The 14,742-nt window shown below is 39.0% G+C and overlaps 1 protein-coding gene across 1 annotated transcript in view; it reads left to right on the top strand.

Moving 5' to 3' along the window:
- PRICKLE1 (prickle planar cell polarity protein 1) overlaps positions 1–14,742 on the top strand; it is a 682,914-nt gene that overhangs the window by 169,506 nt on the left and 498,666 nt on the right. The window contains exon 2 of the mRNA XM_044087454.1: positions 7,114–7,183. The gene's annotated coding sequence lies outside the window, so the exon portion shown is untranslated. The remainder of the gene's footprint in view (positions 1–7,113; positions 7,184–14,742) is intronic.

The following is a 14,742-nucleotide window of genomic DNA, read 5'->3' as shown; positions in this document are numbered from 1 at the left end:
TTACACTAAGGTTTTATTGTTACTCTGTCCATGGTCATTTCTCTTTGTTAATAAAATTATGTACTGTAAGCAGCAGCCTATCAGAATGTAAAGGGCTGTATAAAATATATGATGGCTTGCTGTGCCCAGAATTCATATTTATGACCACTTTTACAGAATAAAAGGTGGGTAGTTGGAGAACTCTGGAATAAAAAAAGTTCTTTGTTTTTCTTATGTTATATTCTAAGAGTTTCTGTGATCGCATAACTCCATGTTTCCCTTTATTATCTTTGTCCTTTAACATAATTAATAAAAAATGCTTTTTGCTAACAGAGTGTATTGTATTTCCTCAGTTTTACATTGGTTATGTATTTTACTTATTTATTGGTGAACTGGATAGGTCTACTTTATAAAATCATTTATAGTCACAGTCCAGTCCAGAGGCAATAGATTAAGATGATATGTTGGCTAACCTTACTTAGGCCCTTGGGCCGATAGCCTAGTACAGACCTATGAACCTATGAAATATCAGTTACAGTGAAAACATCTCGATATCTATGAAATGTACAAACATACATCAAGTAAGTGAGGCATAATGAGACAAACGTTAAAATAAAATGAAAAAAATATGTAGTCTGTAACAGTTTAATATGGATGAAGAAGGTTAGGACTAACTAAAGATCCCCATGTTATAGTGCTGGGTTTGGTTCCTGTACAACTCTGAGCTAATCGTTTAACAAGATAGTACTGTTATGCCTCTCCTGAAAAGATGTATTTGAGAGTAGTGAGTTTACGCACTTAAATTGTAACATTTAATCAAAATATGAATCTAACGTTGAATTAAAAGATGCTCTTAATTTAAGCTAGAAGTTCAAAGGAAACAAAAATGTCTACACCATTTGAATTATGTTAACCAATGTATCGGAAACTTTAACAAGTTGAAGTGTCAGCCATCTCTAGCTGTAGTGACATATAAAAGCTTATCCATGCTTCTAAGGTGTGGATAGTGAGTCCCAGAGCTCTTCCTGCGGTTGCCAGGCCAAATTTTACTCTTTGAAGTGTTACTGAGCAAATACTTCAAATACTCTGTGATCTGACAGAATAGTAGACTGCCTTGCATTTAAACTTTGCAAGCAGTATTGGGGGGCCTAGCTTATAGAGATAAAAGAAGAGTCATTTGCTTTGTAACTGATAGGTAATTTGCTTTTGATAAAGCAAGACAATTGTTTTATATTGATTTCCTGCCTGCATCTTTTCCTGCTTTATCTGATATTGTTCTTTCTTTGTCCTGAACTTATCTTTTTAAACTTTCTCACCACCTCCTTTGAGAACCATTGTGCATTTTTGCATCATTTTGTTTGCTGATTGTGTTTTAAATAAGGTTTGTTTTTTTTGTGATGGAAGTTTTGATTTTTCCTCACACAATAGTAGCTCTCATTCTAGACTCCTTCAGAATTCTTTCTGGATGCATTCTTCCAGATTGCCAAACTCAGCTTGTCTACACTTCCAACACTCTTACTTCTGGCAGGCCTCATTGTGCAGCTAAATTTACTTTGAGCAGCATTCTTAACTGCCCTTCTTCCAAAGGCATGATCCCCTGCATCTCTCTTTTATTATTTATTTACTTTTATTGACTTGGTTAGTCCCACTGCAAATGCTCTATTTTCAGGGGAAACACAAAAGTGTGTTCACACATGCTAAGAGTAATTGTCCAGGACAGCTTTGAAATTCTGTTACTCTTTTCAGTAAGTGCCGAGAGATCCTTCCCATCCGCCTGAGCTACCAACAAATCAGACAGATGAAACCATCGTTTAATTTCTCATCTGAAGAACAGATGTCCCTGCAGTAGATTACTGTACTGGACCTCCAGCTAGCAACTGTTATATTCAGGACTGCAATTTATAATATTTTACCTTTTTCTACCATTGCAGGTTTTCCCTACAACTATCAGCCTTATTGCTATAGCTGCTAAACTGGTTAAGATTTTATAGGTATTGTTGTTTTCCTTCTCAGCATTACTAACTTCTATGACTACATTTGCTTTGGGAAGGCTGTGTTAAATTGTTCAGTACTTACTAATGGCTAGGACCTTTGATAATATTTTACTCAACTTCTTACTGACATCACCTTGGGGTACTTCTGAAAAAGTATGTGACCCCACCCACCACAACAATGATGCATTCCGGCATAATCTTTCAGTTGTGCTGAGTTCACTTTTCTGAGCATTACTTAGAAACATTAGGACTTCCTGAGGCCATATTATACATACAGTTGTCTTAAGTTAATGCCTCCAACAACATGTACAATGTGCACAGCTTGCTTATACAGAGGATTGCTAATCTAAAAACAATAAGTAATGCACACATTTAAGTGTTTGGGGAAAACATTTTGAGAGATGTGCCTGTTTTTAAATGTCATTTGGTTTGTGGGGGGGGGTGGGCGCAGTAATAAGAGTTTGGAAGTACAAGATGGAATTCTGTGGCCCCCAAATTTTGATTTTTTTTTGGTAAAATATGTAATAAAAACAAATCCTCAGTTCTTTTTCTTGAATAAGTTGTTCTGTTGCACCAGATGGAACAAAAACATTGATCTAATAAAAACCCTACTATATCCTAAGGAAAACTACAACGGCTCTGAAAATTTTTTTATAGTTATGTTTGTAATCTCAAACACACAACACAGCAATGCACTGAGCTGATTGTGAACAGCTTTACCTACACTGAGGCTGAAGATGGAACCTACTGCTGATAAAATTAACTTTACCCTTCTCCCCCCCTTCCATCTGATATACCTAAAACTGGCTTGGCTCCAGCTGTCACACAAGACCAACTCCTAAAATTAAAAATGCTGCATTGAGGGGTCCTGACAATATCCCTGGATGCATCTTAAATAGCATGAAGCATGATCCAGTCACCCCCACCCCCCAAGTAACACTATTCAATCTCAACCTCCATACAGGTGTTGTACCAAGTGAATGGAGAATAGCTACAGTCATTCTCTTGCATTAAGGGAGCACCTTCCCCAGACTCAGGCAACTACAGACCCATTAGTCTGACCAGCCTCATATGCAAAGCTATGGAAAGACTTATCACAGAACTGATCATTCAGGACATAGGCAACCTCCAAACACTGGACCTGTCTCAGTGTGGATTCATCAAGGGCAGGTCACTTTACCAAGCCAGTGGATTAAGGCAAAATAGTACACACCACATACCTCAACCTGGTCAAGGCTTTTATCTCAATTACCTTGTCAGGCATAGTAGGAAAGCTAAATAAACTGGGAGTAAACCCTTATGTCACCTACTGGATTACTAAATGGCTCACAGACAGGATTAAATTAATCAAAATAGGTGAATTTACCTCCTCAAAAAAAGATCAGTCAACAGTGCAGTCCCCCAGGATTTTGTGCTGGGACCTCTGTTGTTATGCATCAATTTTTATAAAGTAAAAGCCAATACCAAAGGGGTCTGGCTGTGTTTGCAGATGACTGGAAGCTAGGAACATTCATTGAATCCCCAAATGAATTAGTCATTCTACAGGAAAGTTTGTCCCAATAAATTACTGATACCAAAATTATTGAAATGCCAAAAAATGCATTATTGTATTTTTATGGGAAGCCATCTAACCCAGGGAACTACCAGATTGACAATACATCCCTAAGAGTTGACCGAGTTGTTTGGGCTTTGGGAAGTTAAGTGGACAGTGACTAACTTTTGACCAACATGTGTCCATTGTTGTACAAAAGTCTATCTATATTGCACTGGTTATAAACCTTTACACAGCTCTCTTTATGCCAATCATTGAATATAATGCCCCCTTTGGCATATATCTATCCTGACACATGCAACAACTGGAACGTCCACAGTGACACCTTATTAATAGGTTACAAGGCCTAAACAACATGTGCTACATGGACTAACTCCATATCATGCAGACTGAGAAGGGGTGACCTGTGTCTGGCACACAAGGCATCCTCTGACCCATTACTGATGGATTTACTGCACTTCAGCAAGTCAAATGGCATCAGACATACTCAGTCTAGGGATCTATGGATCCAACAACAACAGAACAGTTTGGAGGGACAGGTGTATCTTGCAGAGGATACTGCTGCTGTGGAACACACTCCCCATCCACACAAATCAAAGTTCACCCCTGTCCATATTCAACCACAACTTAGTTCTATGGATGGGAAACAGAAAATTTACTCCAGGACTGCTCCCTGTACTACTGATGGACAGAGGCAGCTCCTAAATGCTTTATCCCATGCATGGGTATCGTCAAATTATCTATGGTATGATCCCAGTTATTCTTATTAGGGATAATATATAATTATTGACCATGGGATGGATAAGGCCAATCTATAACCAAATAAGACAGGTTATTTCAAGCAGAAAAAAGGGAAAAAGACTAAGCTTAAAATGGCCTAGAAGGGCAACTAGCCTAGTATTTCTGTAAGGCTTTCGACACCATCCCCCACTCTGGAATTATAGATAAACTCACTAAACTAGGTATAAATCCCTATGTCGCAAGATGGGTTGACAGCTGGCTCACTGACAGAACCCACACTGTGAAAGTAGCAGACTTCAAATCCAACTTCAGACCAGTGACAAGTGGAGTACCACAGGGTTCAGTCCTGGGTCCTCCCCTGTTAGCCTTCTCTGAAGTACAGGCTAACACAGAAGGTCTTTGGCTAATAAAGTTCACAGATGACTGCAAACTAGGAGCCATAATCAAAATTCCTAATGATGTGGACATCCTGCATAAGGACCTCACTGAGACAGATGACTGGTGTCAAAGCCATGGCCTCAAGCTCAATGCCAAAAAGTGCATTGTCATCCCTTTTGGTAAAAACTCTGTACCCATGAACTACCACATAGGCAGTAGTCTACTTAAGACTGAAATTGTGATGAGATCTTGGGACACAGGTGGACAGTAGTCTCTCCTTTGATAATCACATCACCACAGTAGTCAGAAAATCCTTCTACGTGGCGCACCTCATCACAAAAGGTTTCTCATCTAGGAAAAAAGAGGTCATTGTTCCTTTCTACTCATCACTCATTAGATCCATTATAGAGTACAACACCCCTTTTGGTATGTACCTCACAAGACATCTACAACAACTGGAAAGGCTGCAGAAATACCTCACAAAGAGGATTACTAGCCTCAAACAGATGCCCTACGCAGACCATCTCAAAAAACTCCAGCTTTACTCTGTCGCATATCGCCTACTCAGAGGTGATCTCTGTCTAACATACAAAGCTATGTCAAACCCAGACCTGTTGGACATGCTCCACTTAAAGAAATCCCAATCCCTCCGAGCTACATGCTCTAGGGACCTAAACCTTGTCACCACAATAAACAGAACATGCCAGAGGGATAGATTCCTGTCCCAGAGACTTCCCATACTCTGGAACAAACTACCTATCTATATCAAACAAAGTTCCTCATTAGCACTCTTCAAGAAAAATCTTGATGATTGGATGGGAAATAAGAAATTCACCCGGGGATCACTTCTGTGGCTCTGCTAGACAGTGGCACAGGAAAATAATTTTCTTGGGGGGGTGAAAGCCATGGTACCTTTTGGCTAGGCTTATATAGGCCCTAGGGCCAATAACCTAGTACCTACCTATGAACCTGTAAACAGGAATCCCTCACATCTTTCAAAACCATTCTGAAAGACTTCCTAGCCAAAATCTGAGTCTGTTCTTGTTCAGCACCAGAATAAACAATATCCCTAAATGTGAACAAGTAGCTTAATCATACCTTTGCATCTCCTTTCCCTCCCTTCGTCAGTCAGTTCCTTACTTCTATCAATTTCTCTCCCCGGCTTTAGTATGCCTTAAGCCTGCTTTTTCTCACACTTCATATTGAAATTCCTGTTTGTATTAGACTAACTTACCTTTAATTTCTCTATAAACTGGATACAATTTCTCTAAATATTAAACCATTTTCATATAACTTATATCTATTTTTAAAAAATGATTTCATATGATGTCTAATTTGGTATAATTATTAAAATTTTAGATTTTTCTATTATTTTTGAAGATTGTAAAATTATTGTTGTTAAAATGCTTTTTAATACTTTGGAGATTTTCTACCCAGGATTCCACTGAAAATGGGCACCTACCCACTTGGACTTCCCCAGTAATCAACTGCCAGTAAATAAATAATAAATAAATTAATACAATCCTGTTGATATTCAGTTATTTCTTGTTGCTCATATTAACATTTTAAACACTGTGATCTGTCCACTGAATTAACCACATTTTAATGTTTCTTTCTTTATTCATTTTTCTTGGTATAATATATATGATACAAATATTCATTTCTTTTTCATGTTGATTTGCCACTCTAAGTGGAACAAAGACACTGTTTTAATAGAAAACTTTACTAAATGCAGACAAAAGCCTGCCATGGCTCTGAAAAAGGAATTGGTCCTGTCCTGTTGAAAGTCAGTGAATTCCTGTTGCTCGCTTGAAGATTTAAAGCACATTCTACCTACTGAAATGACGCCGGACTGCTTGTGTTAGGTAGCCGTGAAATAATGTTTGTTTGGAGCAGAAGATCATTTTTATTCAACACTGGAAATCTCAGCCCAGGCTGCTCCGTGTTTGTGTGTGTGTGTGTGTGTGTGTGTGTGTGTGTGTGTGTGTGTGTGTGTGTGTGTGTGTGTGTGTGTGTGTCAGAGTGATTTAAGTTGAGGAAGGCACAGAGCTTGACCTACAAGTAGATTTATTATGACCACAGGACATTGAGTGTAACCATTGCTGTAAAAATATGTAACGTTGATGGTCTTAACCCTTAATCCCTATTTTAATGTCATGACACTGAACCACCCATTTGCATGTCATATGATTTCATCTAGCAGCAAACATCACTAGCCCATGGCTGCAGTGGCATGCTAATTTTTAAACCTTAAAAACTTTCAGTTTTTCATTAGGATTATATTAACACCGACTAGAGTTGCATTTTGTCAGTTTTAGGGACGTTTCAAAATCAGAAATCTAACTGCTGTACTTGTAATATGAGACGCAAATAGTTTGTATGGGTGCAGAAGTGAAAAAAAAACAGTACTTGTATTATTTAACTGCCTAGATTTACAGACAAAATACTTACAACATTTCTGTTTTGCAGATGAAAAGAAAACATGTGAATCCTGAAGAGTTCTGAGAACTGCCTTTTTAAGACTGGATTTTTTCTGAAGGTAAGCAGAACATTGTAGATATAAATTAACTAATATAATATATTACAAACCTTGTAGACATAGAATCAGTTCACCCCAATGTATAACAAGTTAAGGTTCATCTACATGACATTTTGTTATGTTTTTGTGTGTTGATCACAGATACAATAACATAAAACTGAATATTTTGAATACAGCCCTGCAAACTGTTTCAGTAGCCACATGCATGGTTCACCCTTGTGTTACCCAAAATATAAAAATAAACTACCATAATGAAAGTTTCAAACATTATTGGTTTGAAACTTTCATTATGGTAGTTTCTTTTTATATTCACAAGGGTGAACCATGCATATGTGATAAACATGCCCATGGGGAATTAGTGTTAGAATGCCATTTAATGCAGATTAAATTTGGTTTGCTCTTAACAATACATTGATAAATGTTTCTTGTAGCTCTTTGTATTCTCATGAATGTGATTATAACATCACTGTGGATGTAGTACAAAATCTAAGACAGAAAGATTGGACAATGTGAACTCTGCAGGTTATAAACTCACCACTGCAGGCAACAAGATAACCAAACAGCACGGCAGGTCGTATCTGGAATTTCTGAGTTTATTTAGGTCTCTCATGTGCTATGAGCCATTCTTGAAGACACTAAGGCTTTCCCTTGTGATTTTGTTACTGAGTGCTTTGCTCGGTACTGTCCTATTATCTGTCACAGTAATTACTGTTTTCTAAATGCAGAAAGGTACTTTTAAAAATAGACCTTTATTGTTGCAGATATTATTATCTTCTGTATACATTGATGGCAGTATAAATATAGACTTTCACATTTAAGTAAAATTCAGCAGTAAAACCCAAGAAAGAAAGTGCATAATATGAAATTTAACTGGAAGAACAAGAAACTGTCAAGGAAAAAAAAAGAGTTTTGAACTGTTATGATACATAGTATACGGAAAAGACAAAGTAATTGAATGTTCATTTTCAGACATGAAAAAGGCCGAGGAGTTAGTCTAAAATGCGTAGTGATAGTGTGCGGAAGTTACAATGGAATTTTTCAATCAGTAAAAGTAAATAATTGTTTAAGAAAAAATGGGTACATTCATGACGTTTCACATGTAGTACCAAAAACACAGGAGAATTACAAAGGCATTGTGGACAGACAAATGCATAATTACAGATACACTTTTATTACTCAATGCCCCAATACCAGATTGTATACCAAAGTCACAAATACATCTTTTATGGTCCATCTTGGCAATAGCAAGGAAAGTTATTACTTCAAATTGGAAAAGTAAAGTGACTGTCTCTTTTACCGAGTTTGTACTATTGGCCAAGACAGTATGTAACAGAGAACTTGAAACTCTTAACTATAGAACAACAAGAATGACCCACAGAAAGTTATCTTGGTTGAAATTAAAAAAATTATTAGACAAAATGTAATATGTTGAACAAAGCTGTTTTAGTTATGAGCATTTTGTATATAATTGTACATAGTTGAGTATTTAATGCCATGTTAATGAATAATTTATCTGTATAGTGTAATAATTTCTTGATCTATGAAAATCAATAAAACAGTGTTGTATAAAAAAAAACACAGGGGAATATTGCAGTTCTTTATTAGCTGTCTTTCTCAAGGAGAACAGGAGTCCTTGGCATATACCTGGTGTTTCATTCCAGGAGATAATTTCATCTTTTCCCTGTGTGAGCTGTTAGATTCTAGGCAGTAGAGTTCATGAGTAGTGTTCATGAGAGATAACCAGCTGCAAATGATTTTATTCTATGAAAGAAACTAGGGTACTGCCGTTTCAGCCTTTGATGCATAGCCAAAAGTGAATGAAGAAAACTCAGCAAACCTGAATACACAATATAGTTTACCACCCAATTTACTCAAATATTAAATGAGAGGTTTACATAAAGGCTTCCGTAACCTTCAATTGTAAACTCTGTTCCAGCTTGTTAACCTTTCAGAATGTGTCACCAGATGTTAAACAGCCAAGTTAAATATGATGTCAGTTAACAGGCAAGCGTGATGTTACAGGCAAGCATGACTCCGTTGTGATCACATGGCTGTGACATCCACATCCTTCATATCTGTAGATGCCATTAAAGTAAGCAGATTCGGCCAGCAGAGTCCAAACGGATTCCATAGGACATCATGTTACCACTGGACAAAAAATCCAGGTCTGCTCAGTTATAAATATTGAGAGAGCAATAATACCTTCCAATGCCGACGCAATAAAGATCATAAGAGCTACCTTTAAAACTTATTGCAGAGTTTCAGAAAGATGAACATGCTCTTACTGTACGTTTCAGAACAGAAGGTTTTTGGATACTAGAGACCATATCTTTAACAGTAAGGAATCTGTGCATAGGTCTTCTTTCAGTAGTATATGAATGCTTAAGCATGTCTAACTTTATTGAGAAAATCAGTAAATCTAGCAGAAGAAACACAAAATCCTAGTTCAAAAATGATACTGTTATGCCAAAATCCTATCAGTTAAAGGTAAAGATAAGCAGGGCTTGCCAGCGTGATTTTATCAAAGGACAGTCGAATATGTAGCTGCTCCTTGCAAGCCCTGTTCCTTTACAGTGAAAGTGTCAGTGAATCACCCCTTTCTTTGACACAGATCACATAAAAACCCAGGCTTCAGTTTCAAGGAATAGACTGCATTCTGTGTGGGCATGTAAACATTTCCGTAATTCAGCATTATACATTATGTATCCTGTCTTTAGCAAATCAGCAGAAAAATCACAATTTATTTTTTCTCTTCTTGGGCACTGATTTAAATATAGTATTTGACAAGGTGAGCTGTTTTATAGGAAGCCACAATAATATAGCTGTGTTGTAAGGCGCAAGGCAAAGTTCTGTACCCTACATACTGCACCTCTCCTGGATGTAGGGGAGGATTTGAGATGCCTGAGAGCAGTTAGGGATGTGCATGTCTCTGGTGGAGACCAACAAAACAACCACGTTAGCTTCACGGAAGGTGGGTAGGGCTGCATGCTTGCAATATCCCTTGCAGGGAGACCAACATGTACAATACACAGCACAACCCCTTCCCCTTGTGTGGCTTACTGCATGCAGTGCACATCTTTATAGGTTCATAGGTTGGTACTAGGCTATTGGCCCTAGGGTCTGTACAAGCCGAGCCATAACAATTCCCTGGCTATTTCTTCCCACAGTATTTACTTCCCTAGACCCCTCTCTAGCAGGGCGACTGACGTGATCCCCGGGGTGAATTTCCTATCTCCCATCCAATCATCAAGGTTCCTTTTGAAGAGAGCCAAAGAGGCGCTCTGCTTGACATGTATGGGCAGTCTATTCCAGAGCCTGGGGAGTCGCTGGGTCAGGAACCTATCCCTCCAGCATGTTTTGTTCATTGTGATGACAAGGCTTAGATCCCTGGAGCATGTGTCTTTGAGGGTTTGGGATTTCTTGCATGTCCAACAGCTCTGGGTTTGACATGGCCTTGTATGTTAAGCAGAGATCGCCTCTGAGTAGACAATATGTGACAAGAGTATAGGTAGGGTTTTTTTTTGATGGTCAACATAGGGCATCTGCTTTAGGCCTGTGATTCTTTTAGTGAGGTATTTCTGCAGCCTTTCCAGTTGTTGCAGAAGTCTTAAGAGGTACATACCAAACGGGGCGTTGTATTCTATAATGGGTCTAATGAGGGATGAGTACAGTGGGACAATAACCTCCTTTTTTCTGGATGAATAGCCCTTAGTGATGAGGTGTGCCACATAGAAGGATTTCCTGACTGTTGTGGTGATGTGGCTATCGAAGGTGAGACCACTGTCCACCTGTGTCCCTAAGTCTCTTATCACACTTTTGGTGTTTAGTGTGCTGCCACCTATGTGGTAATTCACGGGTACATGTTTTTTCCCAAAGGGGATAACTATACATTTCTTGGCACTGAGCTTGAGCCCATGGCTCTGGCACCAAGCATCTGCTTCTGTAAGGCCCTTTTGTAGAATATCCACATAATTTGGAGATTCAATAATGGCTCCCACTTTGCAGTCATCTGCGAACTTTGTTAGCCAGAATCCCTTAGTGTTGGCCTGTACTTCAGAGAAGTAGATGCCAAACAAGAGCTGTCCCAGGACTGAACCCTGAGGTACTCCAGTTGTCACTTGTCTGGAGCTGGATTTGGAGTCGGCTACTTTCACAGTGTGGGTTCTGTCAGTAAGCCAGTTGGCAACCCATCGAGTGACATAGGGATTAATGCCCAGCTTAGTAAGTTTATCTATGATTCCAGAGTGGGGGATGGTATCGAAGGCCTTGGCGAGGTCCAGATAGACTGTGACAACCACCTTACCCTTGTCCATGGTTCTGGAGACTGATTGATTCAAGAAGTCAATCAGGTTCAGGAGATAAGATTGGCCCTTCATGAACTCAAACTGCGTGTGGTCCAATGTTTGAAGGTTGCCAATGTCTTTGTTTATAAGTGCCATGATAATACGTTCCATGGCCTTGCAGATCAAGCTCATCAGACTGATGGGGCGGTAGTTCCTTGGATCCAAGATGGATCCCCCCGTTTTGGACTGGGATAACTGTAGCTGTGAGCCACTCAGTGGGCACAAAGCCTGAGGTGAGGCTATGATTAAACATGACACTTGGGTGAGGTGCCAATTAATTTTGTAGTTCATGTAGTACACAGCCTGGGATGTCATCTGGTCCCATGGATACTGTATTCTTAGCTTTGGAGGGTGCGTTTTTTACCTGTATGGCCATTACTACTGGAATTTGGCAATCTTTCGGTATTGAGATGGGCGCTTTAGGGGGTGAGAGGGGGGTGAAGGTTGCACTGAATCGCTCTGCCAGGATATTGGCAATATCCTTGGGATCAGTATATTTAATGCCATTCTCTTGTAGCTCAGAGCAGATCTGAGCATTGCCATTTAGATTCTTGACATAGCTATAGAATGCCTTGTAGTTGTCTTTAGAATCTTTGGCAATTTTATTTTCGTAACTAGCTTTGGAGGATTTTATGAGGGATCTCAGCTTCTTACTGAGGCTGGTAAGGGAGTTTTTTGCATCCTGGGATTTTCCACTTTTCTGCAACAGTTTCTTCCTTTTGTTGTAAAGTTTGTTATGGCAAGGGACCACCAGCTTGGCTTCCTTTTTCTGGGGGAGAGCGTCTTGGTTCTATTGGGGATGGCACAATTCATGCACAAGTGGATGTGCTCGCACAGTGCCTTAGTGTAGGATTCAGCAGTCGAACTTTCAGTTCCCGTCTGCATGGGTGTCATGAAGTTTGTAACGTCTGACTTGAGTAGCATGAAGTTGGCTTTGGAGAAGTTTTTTACAGAGGTTTCCTTACTGGGGGGTGGGGTTGGGATGTGGATGTCAGGGGTGATTAGCTTATGGTCAGACCTGACCAATGAGGGGGTGACCATAGGTGTGGAGCATCGATTTCCCATGTTGGTAATGACCAGGTCTAGGATATTGGAGCCCCTGGTGGGACTAAGGATTAGTTGATCCAGTGCATTGGAATTTATGAATTCCAAGAACCGTTGGGCAAAGGTGTCGGTACCTGAGTAGTTTTCCCAGTTAATGGCAGGGTAGTTGAAATCACTCAGTATTTGGGTGTTTGGTTGTATATTAATATTTTCCAGTATGTTCAGAAAGGTGTAGTGAGAATCTAGCTGTAAATGTAAAAACTCAAACCACCCTTGATCGCTGTCTTAATGACAACACCCCCCTCAGACATCAGTAGACTTGAACTGCATGTAAAAGTCTGAAAAGGTATGCTTTTCATCATATCTTGATCTTTTCTGTAGTACTATTGTCTCTCCCAGTAAACATAAGTAGGCTAAATGAAAAGTGCCATGTTGAAGTAAGTTTCTTTAACAATTAAAGATATTGTCTCAGTCTGCAGAGCATTTTCTGTCATAATCTCTTTCTGATGCAATACATTCCCAAAGACGTTGTCTTCTCCTCCTTCTTATGTTGTACATCATCTTCCTCTGTCTCCCCTCTCTTTCTCATATCCCACTAGTAAGCTTTAGAAGAGTTTGTGCTAGAAAGGTTAAAAATCTATGGCTCAAAATGGCTGGTGTGATGCTGCCTTAGTAACCACAAAATGGCTGGTGTGATGCTGCCTTGGTAACCACATTTTCCTGCTACTCTCCAACTTGTACTCATAACAATATTTGAGGCATATACTTTTATTTGGATAAAAAGCAATGACAGAGTGGTTGAGCAATTTAGTGAATCAGACATAATAAAGAAAAAATGAAGGAAAAAGGAGGCATGTTTGTAAAAAGGAGCTAAGACAATGACGACTGCTTCAGTCAAAAAGTTCTGTAACATGGTCCAAGGAACTCGGCCCACTGTTTCAATGCCTGGAGAGGTCAGAATGGATGAGCAGGTATCACTGGCAGTAATAAATGCTGAATTAATAAGACTTGAAGAGGTCAAACTCTAGAACTAGGATTATATGATGTCAGGTGCTAAAAAACAAAGAGAAATTGAGGACACATATACAAGCTACTATGGCTATCTATAGAAAATTAGATGCAGAAAATCACCAGCTGAGGGAATGGTCAGCATTACTAGAATAAAGGCCTTAGAAGATCGTGGTTGACCAAGATGACTAATCCAACAGGAAAAATCTCCAATGAAATGAAATACTAGAGAAAAATCTCCAAGTAAATGGAATACTAGAGAAATTATAAATGATGTAGCTAATGCATGACTTGTCACCTGGATGAACCTATAGCAAAATGCCACAACTGTAATTCGTAAGATTTTAAAATGTTTGCGATAAAAGAAAGAATTTTGCAATTGCTTGGAAAGTGGGGAAAATAGCTTTTGTTAAGTGGGTCCTGAGTATATATGGAACAAGGCTGTTTAGTGACCATGAGAAGACAGTGAAACCTTTTTCTGCTAGCAATGAAGATCTGTAAGATAAAGTGCCTAAAGTTTAAGATGCTGTATCCTGCAATTCTAAAAATAAACCTCCCTGCAAAGGTAAAAGTTTTCCTGGATGCTGTGAAGGCTCAAAACACAGTAGCAAAATATCAACAGCTGGCAGGAGAAGTTGCACCTCAGGCAGCTGGGTGCTGTCTAGACCTCAGATTCCATGACAGACAGCACCTGGGGAGGGCAAAACGAAGGACAACCTTAGATATTTTCCGTGTGTTATAGGCCAAGACAGCATTTAATCAGAAAGCAGCATTCATTGTGAGAGAAAAAAAGTATCTCATCATTTGGATACAGGAAATGGGGGAATAACAGTACAGTACCCTTTAAATCTACTGGACTAATGAGTCACCTTATAAACAGCTGTCCTTGTGAAAGAAAAATAACCATAATAATGTATTTTTTAAACTAATACAGTCTTTTGTTTATTTGCATGAAATCAAACTACTTAACTTATTCAAGAAAAACCTAGTCATAGTTCATCCTCCTCATGTAGTAACTCTTTAACAGTATTACCAAATCTCCAAAACAGTGTAACTTACTCCCATTCTCATGCTGTGAACAAAATCCATTTTCTTTGCAGGACTAGCATTTCTCCATGACTTGGCAGTTGTTTGCTTAGCAGATAAATCTACTATCCACAGAAG

This window comes from Protopterus annectens, chromosome 11.part0 (assembly GCF_019279795.1).
Source record: "Protopterus annectens isolate FY-2018-M chromosome 11.part0, PAN1.0, whole genome shotgun sequence".
NCBI lineage: Eukaryota > Metazoa > Chordata > Ceratodontiformes > Protopteridae > Protopterus > Protopterus annectens.
The sequence above is the reverse complement of the archived record's forward strand: the minus strand, read 5'-3'. Positions and strand labels throughout refer to the sequence as shown.